Source organism: Semicossyphus pulcher, unplaced genomic scaffold (assembly GCF_022749685.1).
Source record: "Semicossyphus pulcher isolate SPU_LCO1_2020_fin unplaced genomic scaffold, fSemPul1.0.p SCAF_12, whole genome shotgun sequence".
In the NCBI taxonomy this organism is placed as follows: domain Eukaryota; kingdom Metazoa; phylum Chordata; class Actinopteri; order Labriformes; family Labridae; genus Semicossyphus; species Semicossyphus pulcher.
In genome coordinates, this window is record NW_027211626.1 from 31,978,861 (window position 1) to 31,997,107 (window position 18,247).

General features: G+C 40.1%; 1 pseudogene; it reads left to right on the forward strand.

The window, feature by feature from the left end:
• Positions 1 to 1,848: 1,848 nt before the first annotated feature.
• Positions 1,849 to 17,512, forward strand: LOC138588227 (probable RNA-binding protein 46; annotated as a pseudogene).
• The last annotated feature ends 735 nt before the right edge of the window (positions 17,513 to 18,247 follow it).

Genomic DNA, 18,247 nt, shown 5'->3' on the forward strand with positions numbered 1-18,247 from the left:
TCACAAAACGACGAAGGAGTATTAGGGCCACATTAAAGAAGAAAAAAAAAAGGTTTCGGGAAAAAAGACGTAATATTACGGGAATAAAGTCGTAATTTTACCAGAATAAAGTCATAATATTACGAGAATAAAATCGTAAAAATACGAGAATAAAGTCGTTATATTACGAGAATAAAGTGGTTACTTTATTAGTCGTAATTTTAGACTATTGTTAGCCTAAATGTTATAAATATCAGAAGAGCAGCAGCCGCCTTCACTAAAATGAGGAACGTGTTAAGTATAACTTCACAGCTGAACATCTTGTGAAGCTATGCTTATAAATGATTGCACAGGAGGCTTAACACAACTTGGGCCGGAGCTGTATTTATGTATTCGTTATTGAACACACCCGGTAGCATGGAAGCACAGCATACATGTACCTCGCGAGAACATTCGAGATCTCCTGCCTAGTAATGCGCAAGCACACTAAACAGCTATATCAATACATACGTATAGGTTTCACAAATACGAAATATTTAATCTTCCTGAACACCAGCACCACTTTGTCATATTTATCAGGACTCTGAAAAGTGATTTTATTTGAAAATGACTCTTGATCTTTTTAGCGCAGGCGACTGGCTGCCCTTCTGATATTACCCTTCAAAATAAGATACAGGCTAACCATGGCCTAAAATTACGACTTTATCGTATTCTCGTAATATTACGACTTCATTCTCGTAATATTATGACTTTCTTTCTTGTAAAATTACGACTTTATTCTCGAAATCTTAGAGTTTTTTTCCCCTCAATGCCCTAATACTCCGTTGTACAAAACACATAAGAAAGCACTTAAAAATGATGTCTGTGAAGAAAATAATGTGTAAAAATTTAGAATTATGAGTGAGTGTAATAAAGATTTTTCCTCATATTCTTCAGTTTGTTGTATTAACATTTTGAGGGATTGTCCTTTATACGCATAATTGATATGAAAAAAAGTTTATTTGTAAAGCATTTTTTAAATAATTATATAATAATTGCAAAATAGGCCATATATCTTTTTATTTTTTAATAATCTTTGTTTTATTATTTTTTGATTTAATGTTTTGATTATTCATTAAAATTGTAATCAATTTAAAATGTTATACATTAATATTGATCTTTTTAAATTTAATTGAATTTAATTTTATGTGGGTAACGCGTGAACCCATTTGTCCCGCCTTCTGTGCCTCAGAGAAACGAGCTCAGAGAGACTGACCTTAATGTCAATCATATTTCCGGCCAGTTGATTGAAGAAAAAAAAACGGTTGGAAGGCGCTAAAGTTACCGAAGCCGCTATCATAACATTTAGCTAACTTAACGGTAACTGCTATGCTAATTTGTAGCCCCTGTGGTGTAGTTTTGTCCATGTTATACTTTATAGATGAACGAGTGCAGTTTACACGAGCTAACGTCAGCATATTAAGGTTATTGTTGCCAAAAGGGGGTACCGGGGACTTTCAGGGGTCCTTGAACCGGTTACTTGAACCGGTTACAAGTGGTCTACAGAAAATAACAAATGAAGTCAGCTAACGTTAGCTTAACAACACATTTAAGGGGAGGCTAAGCTAACTTCATTTTCAACTATGCAATAATATTCGATGTATTGTATTAATTTGTTTCTGCAAGCTTTCTTTGCTTCTAATTGTTATTAGATTATTCATGATTACAAGTTAGATTGCGTTTTGATGATTTTCTATCAACGAAGTTGTATGTTGATCACCAGGTAAGTAATTCTTTCCTCCTGAGCTGACAGCATCAGTCCTGTGACCCGCCTGTCTAAAGCTGACTGTACTCTTTCAGACAGTCGTGGACAGAGAGTCAGGCGGAGACATGGCCGAAGACTCTGGGAAAGTGAGTCCTCTGTTGGGCGAGGACGAGTTCAAGGCATCCTGCGCCAAAGAGATGGCTCTGCTGGACCTGATGGAGAAGACGGGCTACGACATGGTGCAGGAGAACGGACAGAGGAAGTTCGGAGGACCCCCGCCAGGTCTGTGTGTCTTAAGACCATGAAAACACACGAAGAAGAGAATTAGTGTTGTGTTATATGAAAAGGGGCAGAAAATATTAAAAAGATGAGCAGTGTGCACATACAGAAGTCTTATGTCTGATTAAAGCTGTCTAAAGAAAAATCCAGGGATTAATAACTGAAATAATCTGTTTGTTCCTAATGTAAGCCCTCAGTGATCTGTGTAATATGTCAAAAAAAAACTCAAGATGTGAGGGTATTATGAAACATCTCCTTTTAACTTATGGACAGGTCAGTGTTTATCTTTTGTTCTCAGTCTGAAAAAATAGATTTAAAATAGTGATTTAAGTGAATGGAGTTTGGTTTGGCTGCAGCCTGTTGATGTAGCGACTCCACTGGTCTGAGATCAGCTCCAGTGAAAGTTCTGTCTGACCGTCGTTGTGTTTTCTTTTGTGCCTCAGGCTGGGAGGGTCCGGCCCCCCCGCGGGGCTGCGAGGTGTTTGTGGGGAAGATTCCCAGAGACATGTACGAGGACGAGCTGGTGCCGTTGTTTGAGAGCGCCGGAAGGATCTACGAGTTCAGACTGATGATGGAGTTCAGTGGAGAGAACCGCGGCTACGCCTTTGTCTTGTACACCAACAGGTGAGTGTGTCTATTTATATATTCAGTTTGACAACATAACAGAAATGATCCCTTTAACTACTAAATCTATCGTCTTATTATTTGTGGATTATAAATCACATTTATTTAGAAAGAGGAGAACCAGAATCAACTGAAGGCAGGGTAATAAAAAACAAAGATCCATGTTATGATAATTTATCCTGACCATTGGTTATGGGTGCAGAGAAGCAGCTCAGAGTGCGATCCAGATGTTGGACAACTACGAGATCCGTCCAGGGAAGTTCATCGGTGTGTGCATGAGTCTGAACAACTGCCGCCTCTTCATCGGCTCCATCCCAAAAGACAAGAGGAGGGATGAGATCATGGACGAGATGAAGAATGTACAAACACACACACACCTGAGCCACATGTGGACATCTGGAAAACTAAAAGTATTGTTTACATGTTTATGACTGACAGTTTAACCAGGCGTGTAGAGAAACAGAAGACGGAACAGCTGCGTAAAACACTTGATTGTAGCTATTTTTAATTAAGTGAAATAATTAAAGGTAGAGTGAACTAAATGTAAGTCAAAGTTCTTCCCCTGGATACCAAATTAAAGCTCATGGAGGAGCTTTAACACAGAGAATAAATTAATTTGTAAAATGTTTTTTGAAATGTCTTCAATTAACTCTAAGAAAAAGGTTAAAAAAAATCTTTGAAAACTTGGAAACAAAATGAACAAAACTAGCAAGAGCAGAGCCGTTTGGTTGTTATTGTAAAAGTTAGAAGAAGTAGAAGAAGCAGCAGCTGTTACTGTTTACATGTTAACCACCACCTTTGCTCCCTCCTGTGTGTGTGTGTGTGTGTGTGTGTGTGTGCGTGTGTGTCAGGTTACAGACGGCGTGGTGGATGTGATCGTGTATCCCAGCTCCACAGATAAGAACAAAAACCGAGGGTTCGCCTTCGTAGAGTACGAGTCGCACAAGGCTGCAGCCATGGCCAGGAGGAAGCTCATCCCGGGTACTCACTCTCTTTGCATCCTCCTCTGACTCCTTCATCACAGCTGTCCGTCTCTCCTTCTTTATTCCACCTGCTGACTCTGGGTCACTTGTGTTTGTCCAGCAGGGGGAGCTAGAACACAGAAAAATGCAGCAAAGAGTCTGAATGAGGATTTAACTTCCAGTCCAGTTTATTGAATTTATTTTTTTAAAGTTTAATAGCCTACAGTCCTGCATGAAGGTTTTTAATGTTTACTTTGTGTTCAATCATTTGTATTCAAACATATATTATTTTAAATGATGCAGTTTGTGCTTCTGTAACACTGACAGCTGTGTCTTTAACTTAGCCTCCCCTTACTATATAAGATACATATGCAAGAAAAAAAATCAAGAATCTAAGTGATCCATTCTTCATTTTTCAAGCATAAAACCCTCAAAGTTTTGGTTACAACAAGAGCCCGACCAATACTGGATTTTTGGGACTAATGAAAATTCCGATATCGATGTATCGGCCGATATATTCAGATATGTTCAAAGTGTATCTGAAATTAAAAGAACAAAATTCCAATTCTGAAATGTTATTGTTACATTTGCATGACATACAAAATTAAAATAAAAGTGTTTCTGTAGCAACTTAAATAGCACCAAAATAAATTATCAAATTAAATAGACGTGAGTATAACACAAAAACACACAAAAGTTGGAACAAAAAATGATTTTCTTCTTTTCCCACCTTCACACAGTGCTGCTACAGATAAAAGTCACCAAACACAGACCAGCTCATTTGACAGACAGATATTGTTAATAATAGGAATAAAAGGCTTAATAAGCAGGATTTTCCATATTAAATATTCCCTCTTAATCAACATCAATCCAGGAGAAGTGTGAGCTGATGTCTGTATCAGCAGAGGATCTGCCCTTTGTCTGTGTTTCTATTCTTATTATTGTGCTCTGTTTGGGACATTTTGGACTATCTATGGACTGTCTATCGTGGGGCAGTGGTCTGGAGCTCAGCCAACAGTCCGCAGGTCAGGTCTCAATCAAAACGTAGCATCACGGTGACATGGCTATCTCTCTACCTGTCTATCTGTAACTCCGTCGTAACTTTAGCATCTTTATGAGACATGAAAGGGACTTCACAAAACGTATTAATTTGCTGTTCTGTGAAGGAGAACAGTCCGCACGTGCGTGTCTTGCTGCTGTAAGGAGCGGCAGGTGTGACTGAGGGCGGAGTAGACAGACGCACAGTCTGCAGCATGGGGCGATGATGGCTTTTTAAAATAAAATCCTGTACCTTCCTGCTGGGTTGTACGGAGGTGTAGACGTGTAAGCTTGTTGTTTAGAGCATAACGGCTGTGAAACTAGCAGACAATTAAGCTTAAAGCTCCTGCACCTTTGTTACTAAAACTGAGAGCCAGACTGTACACTCGGGATCTCATGGGCAGTTTAGATGCGCAGAGAGTAGAAACAGTGGTGCTCTTAAAGCAAGCTTTCTTTGGCTGATTACTGTGATTTTAACATGAGTTTGTTGTTCACAATGTTTCGTTCTGTATGGGAAAGATAATGCTTCCCTTCGCTGTGTGTGCTGCTGTTGGAAAAAAATTTGAAAAAGTTAAAGTTATATAATCAAAAGTTTTATAATGAAATGTTTTAGGTGAAAATTTATAATCAAATGTTTTAAAAGTTAAAGTTTTTATGGTAAAAATGTCTTAAAGTTAACATTTCTATAGTCTAATGCCTTAAAGTCGAGATGAAACAGCATTTCGAGAGTATTTAGCTTCCGTATCGTGACGTATTTTTGAGTGAAACAGGACTTGCAGGCGGGACATATCATTAGAGGGATTTGATTTGATCGTTGAGAAGTGGGCGTAGACAGACGTTCTCCACAGCGCAGTAGCTAGCTAACTGACCGAGCGTTCTTGGTGCTCTGCGGCTAAATGTTGCAGATTGATTGGCAGGTGGATGTCATGATATTTCTTGTTGAAATTGGTTGGTCCTATCTTATGTAAGCACATGTGATATTTTGTTTTACAGGAAGAAAAAATGATTGGATTTTGATATAAGAATACAAAGAACTGGATTTTCTGTATTTTTTTTGGTCTGTATTGTCAAATAGATGCACAATATTACGGAGGATGTGATCTAAAAGGATTAAAATGACATTTTTCATTTCACCTCGACTTTAAAGTTAAAGTTTTACAGTCAAATGTTTTAAAGTAACTTCTTAAGTTAAAGCTCTAAAGTAGAATCCTAAGCTGAGAAACTCGCTGGGCTCATTATAGAAGCCAGGTGCAAATCAAAGGGTGGGAAACTGGCCGCCTTATCTGATCTAGAAAAAAAAAAACAGGTGTCCCCTGCCAACGAGCCCCTCCTTTATCTGTTGTACAGTGCATGGGCGTGCCTAATTGGCCAGAGTGAGGAAGAGTCCTGCGGAAAAGTTGGAAATGGGTCGGACGAAACTGAAGGGACACAAGCTGAGGGCAGAGAGCCAGAGTTTGGGGAAGGGGGGTAGCACAAGTCTGCCACTTGCGACACACTTTAACCAATTAGGCAGAGACCTAAAAAAGGGGAAAAAAACGTGCCGAAGCCCAGCGAGGGAGGGGTTTAAAGTATATAAGACCAAGCGGCTAACCTGTGGGCAGTCTCATCCGGATGGACTCGGGTTTATTTGTTTGTATTTATACGGAAATAAACTATTTTTGCATCAGATTCTGCCAGTCTCTAGTGTTTGCTTGTCTTGCTTGAGTTTTTTGAAGACTTTGATTATAGTTTTTCAACCAAGTTTTATCATCTATTGGTGAAATTAAGTGACAAGAGGGTTCGGGGAACTTTTTTGCCACAACACTGCCCTGCTCAGCTGTGACGCGCACTCAGGCAGCATTAGGGACCTCCTCATTTCCCATCATGCCTGCCGCCTAGTGTTGACTGAGTAGTAAGTTGTTAAGTTTCCTATTTATGTTCCAAAAAGCAAAAAATAATTATGTTTATTTTTTTTATGTCTGTTTGGAACATATGTCCTTTTTTTTAAATTATTATTCACCTCTCTTTTACGTTAACAGACAAGATTTTACCATTCCAGAACCAAGACAAAGTGTAAGCAAGAAACCAAAAACAGACCCCCCATAATAATAATAAACCACGTACATAAATAAATAAACACCAAAAACAAAAAAGATATATCTATCTTTATACACATACCCATACACACACACATACAGTTTATACATATATACAAATTTAATTACATATGTATACATAAACCCAATACACACAGCCTGTACATGCATACACACACACACATCCCTGCATATACACACACATTCAAAATAAATATTTTCAGAAGAATTTTGTAATTAATGAATCAAGTGTGGTGAACTAGTTAGGAGTTGGTTTGACAGGAGTCATTGAAAAGAGGTAGTTGATTCTGGCTAATATTGACATTTTGATAGTTGCAATTCGGCCTGCTAGGGAGAGTGGTAAATTATTCCAGCAGTTTAACTGCTCTTCAATGGATTTAAGGATGGGGGTAAAGTTGAGGTGGAACAGCTCTGGAAGCTTGGAGGAAATATCAATGCCTAGATAGCGAATGTTACCAGTTGGGATATTGGAGGGTAATTTGGGGTCTGTCGTCTTACATTGGTGGTGATTTAGTGGTAGGATGGTGGATTTGGACTAGTTAATGGATTAATCAGAGATGGAGGAGAATTCCTCCAAGAGTTTAAACAATGCCTATAAACTGACCTTATGGATAGTGTTGGCAACAGTGATTCCAGTGATTTGTGAATCTTGGCGAATGGCGGCTGCTAGTGGCTCAATGGGAATAATAGTGGAGAGAGTGGACATCCTTGCCTGATGCCGCGGTTTAGTGTCAAACATTGTGAGGTTATTCCATTGGGGATTACTGATGCTGTGGGTGAGTTGTAAAATATTTTAATCCAATTGATGAATGACTGTCCAAAACCAAACTTATCTAATGTTGCAAATAAAAAGTTCCAGTTTACACGGTCAAATGCTTTCTCTGCGTCTAATGATAGGATGGATGTGTTAATCTTTTGATTTGTGGATATATTTATTAGGTTGAATAGACGGCGCATGTTATTTGATGAGTGTCTACCTTTAATGAATCCTGTTTGGTCGGGGTGAATTAAGGTATGAATGGCTTTTTCCAGTCTCATAGCTAGTACTTTACTGATAATCTTGATGTCTGTGTTGATGAGTGATAAAGGGCGGTAGCTTGAGCAGAGAGTAGGATCCTTGTTAGGTTTGAAGAGAACTGAGATGATCAATCAATCAATCAAATTTATCAATCAAATTTTATTTGTATAGCGCCAAATCATAACCAGGGTTATCTCGAGACACTTTACAGAAAGAGCAGGTCTAGACTGACTCTTTGTTAAGTTATTTAAAGAGAGGCCCAACATCAATCCACCATGAGTAGCACTTAGCAATTCGGCACATTGGCAAGGAAAAACTTCCTTTTAACAGGCAGAAACCTCGAGCAGAACCAGACTCATGTTGAACAGCCATCTGCCTCGACTGGATGGGCCGAAAATGGGATAGAAGGAGATGCAGGATAGAGACAGGCAAAGAGAGCAACAACAACATATGTTCTTGTTACCACAACAACATATGTCCTTGTTACATGAACAACAACAGACACATACTTATGGTTACAATGCCAATAATAGTGGTAGACTAGGGTGAAGATTGGCTAAATAAATAAATAAATAAATAAATTAGCGAGAGAAGCAGAGTAATGATAAAGGCTGAGGTAATCGTAATTGTAACAGTTGAAGTCAACAGGTCTACTATTAGCATTAGCAGCAACAATAATGATACTATGGGGAAGGCTGATGTTAGTAGGTGTTGCAGTCGAGCAGGTCCACAGCAGCAGGTGGTCTGCAGCAACGATCCTCAGGAACCTTCAAGACAAGGGAGCACAAGAACTCCCGGGAAGATATGTGGTTAGTAATGTTAATGGGACCAGAAAATACAGAGTTAATGAGCTGCATTAATATGACAGATAGAGATAGAGAGAGACAGAGAGTCAGAGAGAGAGGAAGAGAGAGAGAGAGAGAGAGAGAGAGTCAGAGAGTCAGAGAGAGAGAGAGAGAGAGAGAGAGAAGCTTGGTGTGTCAGATCCCCCCGGCAGTCTAAACCTATAGCAGCATAACTATGGGCTAGTCCAAGCCTGAGCCAGCCCTAACTATAAGCTTTATCAAAGAGGAAAGTTTTAAGTCTACTCTTAAAAGAAGAGAGGGTGTCTGCCTCCCGGACCTTGACTGGTAGATTGTTCCAGAGGAGGGGGGCCTGGTAATTGAAGGCTCTACCTCCAACACTACTCTTAGAGACTTTAGGTACCACAAGCAGGCCTGCATCCTGGGAGCGCAATGTTCTAGAGGGGTAATATGGCACTATGAGCTCTTTAAGATATGATGGTGCCCGACCATTAAGAGCTTTGTAAGTAAGAAGAAGGATTTTAAATTCTATTCTATATTTTACAGGAAGCCAGTGCAGAGAGGCTAATACAGGAGAGATGTGCTCTCTCTTCCTAGTTCTTGTCAGCACACGTGCTGCAGCATTTTGTACCAGCTGCAGAGTTTTTAGTGACTTATTAGGGCAGCCTGATAGTAACGAGTTACAATAATCCAACCTGGAAGTAACGAATGCATGGACTAGTTTTTCTGCATCGTTTTGAGACAAGATGTGTCTGATTTTTGCTATGTTGCGAAGATGAAAGAAGGCTGTCCTTGATATTTGTTTTATGTGGGAGATGAAGGACATATCCTGATCAAATAGAACTCCCAGATTCCTAACAGTAGTGCTGGATGCCAGGCTGATGCCATCTAGGGCAGCTATATCATTAGAGAAAGAGTCTCTAAGGTGTTTTGGGCCGAGCACAATAACTTCAGTTTTGTCTGAATAAAGTAGCAGAAAGTTTCTAGTCATCCAGATCTTTATGTCCTTAAGGCATGCTTCTAGTTTAGATAGCTGATTGGTTTCATCTGGCTTCATAGATAAGTATAATTGAGTATCATCTGCATAACAATGAAAATTAATGGAGTGTTTCCTCATGATATTACCCAGAGGAAGCATATATAAGGTAAAAAGAATCGGTCCGAGCACAGAACCTTGTGGAACTCCATGACTAACTTTGGTTTGCATAGAGGACACATCATGAACATTAACAAACTGAGATCGATCTGATAGATAAGATTTAAACCAACTTAGTGCAGATCCTGTAATGCCAATTAAATGTTCTAATCTCTGTAACAGGATGTGATGGTCTATCGTGTCGAAAGCGGCACTAAGATCTAACAGGACGAGTACAGAGAGAAGTCCTCTGTCTGAAGCAGTAAGTAGATCATTTGAAACTCGCACAAGGGCTGTCTCAGTGCTATGGTGGACTCTAAATCCTGACTGAAAGTCCTCAAATAAACTGTTGTTATGAAGAAAGTCACATAATTGATTAGCGACTGCTTTCTCAAGGATCTTTGAGATAAAAGGAAGGTTAGATATAGGTCTATAGTTAGCTAAGGTGCCTGAATCTAGGGTAGGCTTTTTAAGAAGTGGCTTAATTACAGCTAGTTTAAAAGACTGGGGTACATAGCCCGTCGATAAAGACATATTGATCATATCTAGTAAAGAAGTGCTAATTGAGGGAAAGACTTCCTTAAGCAGCTTGGTTGGAATCGGGTCTAAAAGACAGGTTGATGGTTTAGACGCAGATATCAGAGAATTTAGCTCAGGAAGGTCAATTGGAGAAAAACAGTCAAGGTAAACATCAGGTTTTTGAGCAGTTTCCAAAGATACATCTGCACCAGTTAACGGCAGGAGGTTACAAATTTTGTCTCTTATCTTTAGGATTTTGTCATTAAAGAAGCTCATGAAATCATCACTGCTTCGGCCTATAGGAATACTTGGCTCAGTGGAGCTCTGACTCTCTGTCAGCCTGGCTACAGTGCTGAAAAGGTACCTGGGATTGTTTTTATGTTCTTCTATGAGGGAGGAGTAGTAAACACCTCGAGCATGCCGTAGGGCCTTCCTGTATTTATTAAGACTATTTTGCCAGAGTAAACGAGACTCTTCTGTTTTGGCGGATCGCCACATTCTTTCAAATTTACGCGACATTTGCTTCAAGTTACGGGTTTCTGAATCATACCATGGAGCTAGCCTCTGTCGTTTAATAATCTTCTTTTTTAAGGGGGCAATCGAGTCTAGAGTACTTCTCAGCAAACCTGCAGTACTATCAACAAACTGATCAAGCTGAGAGGGACTAACATTAGCATAAGAGCTTTCTGTAGTAAACAGATGTGGTAAAGAATTAAAAGCAGCTGGAATTGTTTCCTTAAATTTAGCTACAGTCCTATCAGACAAACATCTTGTGAGTACATTTTTGTTAACTGGAGAGTAGTCGGTTAATAGGACATCGAATGTTACTAAATAGTGATCTGATAAAAGAGGATTTTGTGGGAAGACAATTAAGTTTTCGGTTTCAAGGCCATAAGCTAGAACAAGGTCGAGGGTGTGGTTAAAGCAGTGAGTAGGCTGGTTTACACTTTGAGTGAAACCAATAGAGTCCAAAAGGGACATAAATGCCATGCTAAGACTATCATTATCAACATCTACATGAATATTGAAGTCCCCTACAATAATTATTTTATCTGAACTCAGGACTAAATCTGATAAAAACTCTGAGAATTCAGTTAGAAAATCAGAGTATGCGCCAGGAGGGCGGTATACTATCACAAATAAAACAGGCTGTAAAGTTTTCCAAGCTGGGTGTGAAAAACTCAGAACAAGGCTTTCAAAAGAGCGGAAACTAAGTTTTGGTCTAGGGTTGATTAGAAGACTAGAACTGAAAATAGCTGCCACTCCACCACCTCGACCAGTGTCTCGAGGAGTATGAGTATTAAGATGACTGGGAGGAGTGGATTCATTTAAGCTGACATATTCTTCCTGACACAGCCAAGTCTCAGTTAAAGAGAGTAAATCAATATGATAATCTGATATCAGATCGTTCACTAATAGAGCTTTAGATGACAGGGATCTGATATTTAACAGACCACATTTAATTCTCATATTTTTTGGCATAACTTTGGTTGTTGTTTTAATTTTTATTAAATTTTTTTGATTTACTCCTTTTTTATTTGAGTTTGAATTAACTGTAATAAAATGCCTGGGTTGGGGGGCAGACACAGTCTCTAGAACATTAACATTGTGGCTGGGAAACTGCTCACAGGGAAGCTCAGAGGAGTGTGTAGGACTACAGCTCTGCCTCCTGGTCTCAACTCTGGTTTGTCAGGTTTTACGACTAACAAACTTAGCCATATTACGAGACAAAAGAGCTGCACCATCCAAAGTGGGACGAATGCCGTCTCTTCCGATAAGACCAGGCTTTCCCCAGAATGTCTGCCAGTTATCTATGAAGCCCACATCGATGAGTGCTGAATTCATATGTGGTGAAAAGTTGGATGATTTGTACATTTCTGTTATCATCTCAACAAATACTGGTCCAGAATTTGTTCTACTGTTTGAAATGATTGCCACGGTCTGGTAGATTTGATGATATTTGATCTGTCAAGTTTTGGATAAATGGTTGCGTTGAAGTCACCTCCAATAAAAATGATTGTATCAGAGAAGGTTATTAGTTTTGTAAAGAATTCATGGAAAAATTCTGGGTTGTCCTCATTTGGGCCGTATTGATTGGTTATTGTTAACTTAACTTACCCAATGGATCCATTGATTATTATATATCGTCCCTCGAGATCTGTTATGGTTGAGTTATTGCTATATGGTATTTTTCTGTTGATCATCACTGCAACGCCTCTCTTCTTAGAGTTATAAGAAGCGGCGAATATCTGGTCTGCCCAATTTGGTTTAAATTGATATAGATTTGAATTGATGAGATGCGTTTCTTGGTAATTGTCATTTTTGTGCTGGTTTATAGTTGTAACATGAGTGAGGTCCTCTCCTCTGCTTGTCAGGAGGTGTCATGACTTTCTCTTGCAGCACTGCAAAAATTAAAGTTATTAATATCGGAGCATATTGGAGGACATATACGCCGACACCGATACATCTGCGAAATGCAAATATGGGCCGATAAAATCGTCTGACTGATAAATTGGTCGGGCTCTATTTCTAATTTTGAGGTTCTACTGTTTCGCTAAACACAGCAAGTCTTATTTTTAAAACAGTAATTTATTAGCTTGGACGCTGCCTCAGTGTAGCTGAACAGCCATCTGTAGCAGCTCCATGCTGCCTGAGGCAGGAGGAGGCTGCTGTCCTGTCACAGATCAGATGGATGAACCAGCAGAGAATCTGCTGAACTGTTGAACTTTTGCATTAATAAAATATTGTGCAATTATCGGTCAATTTCCCCGATCAGCCTCAAACATACTTCCTTCTGAATCCTGTAGAGAGGAAAAAACAACAGTTCAGCATGTTTCTTTCATAACTCCAACTGCTTCTACAACACTCAGCTCATTACATTGTCATTACAGACAATACATATGTATGAAACTATTGTCATACATGTTAGCATGTTGAGTATACAGATGTGATGTTGTCGTGTTCCTGTTGTGTCCCACAGGAACCTTCCAGCTGTGGGGTCACTCTATCCAGGTGGACTGGGCCAAGCCGGAGAAAGATGTGGACGAGGATGTGATGCAGCACGTCAGAGTCCTCTATGTGAGTTTGTGTGTGTGTGTGTGTGTGTGTGTGTGAGTTTGTGTGTGCGTGTGCGTGCATGTGCGTGTTTGTGTGTTTGATATGTCTGTGTGTGTGTCTGTTTGTCCCTTTAAAAAATAATAATAATCACTTACAAAAGAATCCCTTGTTATGAAAAGGATGCAGATGAGGTGAAATCAGGTGTAATGATTTCTCTTATTAAACGATCAGAAAGGATTCTACAAGTTTCAGAGTCTCTCACTTCAGCCCGCTGTAGAGAAATTTTTTAGAGCCTTTAAATCAGAAAGTCTCCAGCCCCCGCACTGCTGGACAGGCAGCATTTTAGGAAGAGAAGTCTGACATATTCGGCCAACTTGTTTAGATCAGAGGTGTGAAATAGGGAGAGAGAAGGAGGGAGGCTCACAGGAGCTGCACGTCCTCCAGGGGATCAATTAGGAGGCTTTTACTCTGAAACTCTGAAATGTAACCTGAGGGCGACAGATACAGACCTAAAATCACCTTACACATGTTGGAGAGCATTCAGCAGGTACAGAACACATCTGTCTCTCTGTGTGCACTTTTTATGCACTCAATTACAGCTTGTTTTTAATCTTCACAGTATTTTTCATCAGTATTAACATCGTTGTACTCACAGACATCGTGTAAGGCATCACTGAAAGGAGTCAGACATGTTGTGGCATATGGGACCTGTACTATCTGAACATCAGCAATGGGGTTGTAAGATGTACGATGTTTGTGTCCCTGCAGGTGCGTAACCTGATGCTGAGCACCACAGAGGAAACCCTCCGCCAGGAGTTCTCCCGCTTTACATCAGTAAGAGGACCTTTTTGCGACTGAGACCTTACAGATGCTGAATTAGCTTTGGGGTTTAGTGACAGCAGTGGGTGTTAAAGGAGAGGTTTGGTAATTTTGGACCCTTTTTTTTACAAATTTGAGTTTTGAAATGTCTCATAGAAACAAAAACTTTTAGTGGACGTATTTTGATCGGCTGTATCGTGGCTACAGCGGAGGCCATCTACTGGACCGATTCCCAAAGTTTTTAGCTCGTTCTTCCTCTTGGCCTTCATACACTCATCATACTGCACTTTGTGTCTGCTTGAACAAGTTAGTTGTGTTGCTTTGCGGCACAGACACAGGTCTCATGACCACTTTGCTGATTATTGTTTCTTCATCACATCACTCACCCTAAAAGTGAAATACCTACAAGCAAGCAATGACGAGCCGTTTCCGGGACCAGCTCTTCATCTTCTGTTCCAGACATTTGACTTTAGTTTCTCCGACCGTCTCTGTTGTTTACTCTTCCACTCTGTAAGATAGGCACATGACATGCCGGCTCCCCCAAAAGTGAAGTCCAAACCTCTCCATCACCCCCTGGGGGAGGGGCTTGATTTGATATGCAGTAGAGTTTTCTACAGGCGGAGCATTTTAAACGCCAATATCACCGTCATGTTTAATTAATTGTGGGAAGACAAAATGTGTGCGGGATTAATATTCCATTTATAGTGCAGCCCTGCTTCTGATGTTTAGGGTCGGTCGGGAATGTCTTATTGTATCCGCAGATGTTTAGCCCTCAGAGGTTTGAACAAGACATCTGCGACCGATCCCAGAGACAGTCGCAAATGTTTAGGGTCAGTTCAGGATGCCTTCTTTTGTTTGTGGATATTTGGGTCAGCTGTAAATTACTTTTGTGTCTGTTGTAATGACCCTAACTGATTATATTTCACATACTTTGGTAGGTGTGTCCTGATTTTTACTCCAAAATCAGACAAAGTTGGAGTATGAGCATCTAGGCTGTTTTTTGTTGTACACAAACTCTACTGGATTCTGTCAGACTTTAAATGTGACCTCCAGCCCTACCTTTAGTGTCAGACTTAAGACTGGCTCTTCTCTTTGATTCAAACTGGCGATCTTTCCTTCCAGCTTCCTGAGCTAGCTAGTAAGCTATACTTACATGATGGAGGGGGAGACGGATTTAAGATTGAGAAGGAGACTTAGAGAGGGAGAGCTGGACAGAGACGGGAGTGAGACAGGTGAAGGAGAGAGGACAGACGAAGACAGAGAGTGAAAGGAGAGAAGGAGATTCTTGAGTAGAAAAATTAGGTCAGGTATTTTGTTTACAATCACAGACTATACATATAAGAATGATCAGCAGGGTCTAACTCCCCTAGTAAGATTGTATAGAAGTCTATGAGAAAATGGTCCTCCTTCTCGATTTATTCCCTCAGTAAACATTCTCCTAATGAGTTTATGGTCTCAATCTCTAGTTTCAAGTCTTCTTCAACTCAGCATGATGTTCGTTGGCCAGCAGTTGGGGAAAAAAAGAAGCAGAACTGACTGCTGTGCATGTAAACATGCGTGCGACGCTTCTGCCGTCACAGATGAAGGCTACTTGGGGGATGATCGAGGCAGACGGGCAGTTACGTGAGGTGGCTATAAGTGGGTGTATTCCCGTTATCCTCGTCCCGTTGCAGGTTAACGCTGTGGCTCCATAAACGGACTGTTCACAGAGCGAACGTGGCGCAGAGTGTTTTAAAAGCTACACCTGCAGCACACATAAAGCGTGAGGTTGTGTGTGTGCCAACAGAAAGAAGGTGACGGTAAGATTTTGTTTCAAAACGTTACTGTCACAGGGATGATCACGCTAGTTGAACATACATTTGAACAGCGTCATTAATGTTACATACCGTTTAAGTAACGTAACTGCAGCTACTACAATTTATTCATGCGGGTGTCAGAGTTGCTGAACCAAGTGTGGTAAAAGAACCCTCTTTAAACCCTTATGATATTTTTGGTCTATTTTTACGAGTTTATAATAGTTGAACACATGTATTGAGTAATAAAAACACTTACAGAAGGAGAAATTTGATGTTAAAAAAATAACTGAAATAGGGCTTGCATTTCAGGGCCAGTGGTTTTAATGGCAGGCCTTCAAAACAGTAGTCAACAACCCAATGATTGACGTCACGTCGGCTACGACCATTTTTGTATACAGTCCATGATTAGAACAGAAAAGAGTCAGCATTTTGTTTGGTTAAATTCGCAGCTAGACCTTTAAAAACAAATGTATTGTGTTTTTTGTTTTTTGTCAAAGAAAAATCCCTCAATGTGACCCTTTAAAGGGGAAATGTTTTGTGTAGTTTACAGTAACATTAACACTGTAACATTTCTGTTGATGTGAGACAGAGGGCTTTCTATCATCTCAGCTGTTATTCACAGTAATAGTTAAAAGTACCACACATGTTGGACAGTGATTTATTGCTGTTACGTCCTCTGAAGCCTTTAATTTGCAAACAGTTTAAGTGTCAAACATGAAAATGATCATTAATGTCAAAAAACAGCCTTTGATTTGATTCATATTCATGACTCGAGTGTAAATAGGGTGTTTGAGACGTGTGTGTGACGTTGAGGAATGTGCTGGTGGATTCACTCGTCAGTGTAATAAGTGACATCGTTAGCACAAGTGGATTGTTTCATGTATCCTGGTGATTAAAGCAGCTAAGTGTTGTGTTTACTGACAGCGAGTGCTGCTCATACTTCATGCTGTCTAAAGAGTGACGGGCAGCTCAACTTGTTTCATTTTATATTCCGAAAATCTTCTTTTCCACAGCTTGACCCTTACACTGTTTTCACTGTTACTCCAACTACACTACACTGGTATCTTCTGACTACACTCATGTCTAATGAGCAGTAATGCTGATCCTGCCTCTGTGTGTGTGCGCGTGTGTGTGTGATCAGATGAGGCAGACCGGTGTGTGTTCCCCCTGTTCCCCGGCACCCCCCTCACCCCCACCAGCCTGCTGTCACTCAAACAGAGTCAGATCGGCTCGGCCGTCAGTCTGCTTGACTTCTACTGTCGCAAGAACCTGTGTTCACAGCCCGAGTACGAGCTGTTCTCCACGCCGGGGCAGGACGGGAGGCTGCTGCTCTAGAAGGTCTGCAGATACACGGCAGGCATACCTTCTCACCTTTACCTTTGTAAACTTCACTTTCCTGTCATTTATTCAAATGGAAATCTGCAGAATACATACATACAGAATAAGTACATAAATGTTTACATCGACTTAGCTGATAAGTCTAACCATATGAGCAACAAAAACAGAGTGTGCGTGTGTGTGTGTAGGTGGTGATCCCGTCCAGACGCAGCACCTACATCCCCGACAAGCAGTGTGCGCTGCTGGACGATGCCAAAGAGCTGGCTGCTCAAAACACCCTGTGGAACCTGGGTATTGTTATCTAAAATAATAAATGTCAAAAATAATTTGTTTATAGTCAGTATTATAAGTTATTAGTTATTAACGGTTAAATAATAATTTGTTAATAGTAATTATTATTAGTTATTAACGGTTAAATCATTTGTTAATAGTAATAACAAATAATAAACATTAAATAAAGTGTACTGATCCCCAGACCTCCAACATGATTCGTGTCTTGATTTATCGGCCCTGTCAGACACTCTTCATGTTTAATATGTTTATGCTGGTGCAGAGGGGCTGTGAACTAACCTGTTGTTGGTTTAATAAGAATGAGACACACTGTTTTATGAGATGTAAATAATCTACTGTTACACATACAGAGCAGTGAACAGAATTCATTGTTTTTAACAGTCCCTTTGTATTAATGCAGCTAGCACACAGGACTGGACTCAGAGCTGAAGCTGTGTTTACATTATTAAATTTACACAGTCTCAATATAACCGTCATCATTTATTTACATCCACAGTACTGTTTCCTCCTCTTTTCTTTAACATTTACACCGTGCAGAGAAAGATAATTAAACTGGGTTAAAGTAAAACTTCAGTTTTCAGGAGTTCAGAGTCTGCAGTGTCTTTACTTCCAGCCCACCTGAGCGCTGCATGAGAATCTCAGGGAAGAAAATTCTGCTTTGGCAACCTGACATGCTGCGTTATTGTCTGAATTGTGTGGTAGCAGCTGTCAGTGTGTGGAACTGGTGCCATCTGTAGCTCTGAGCCCAG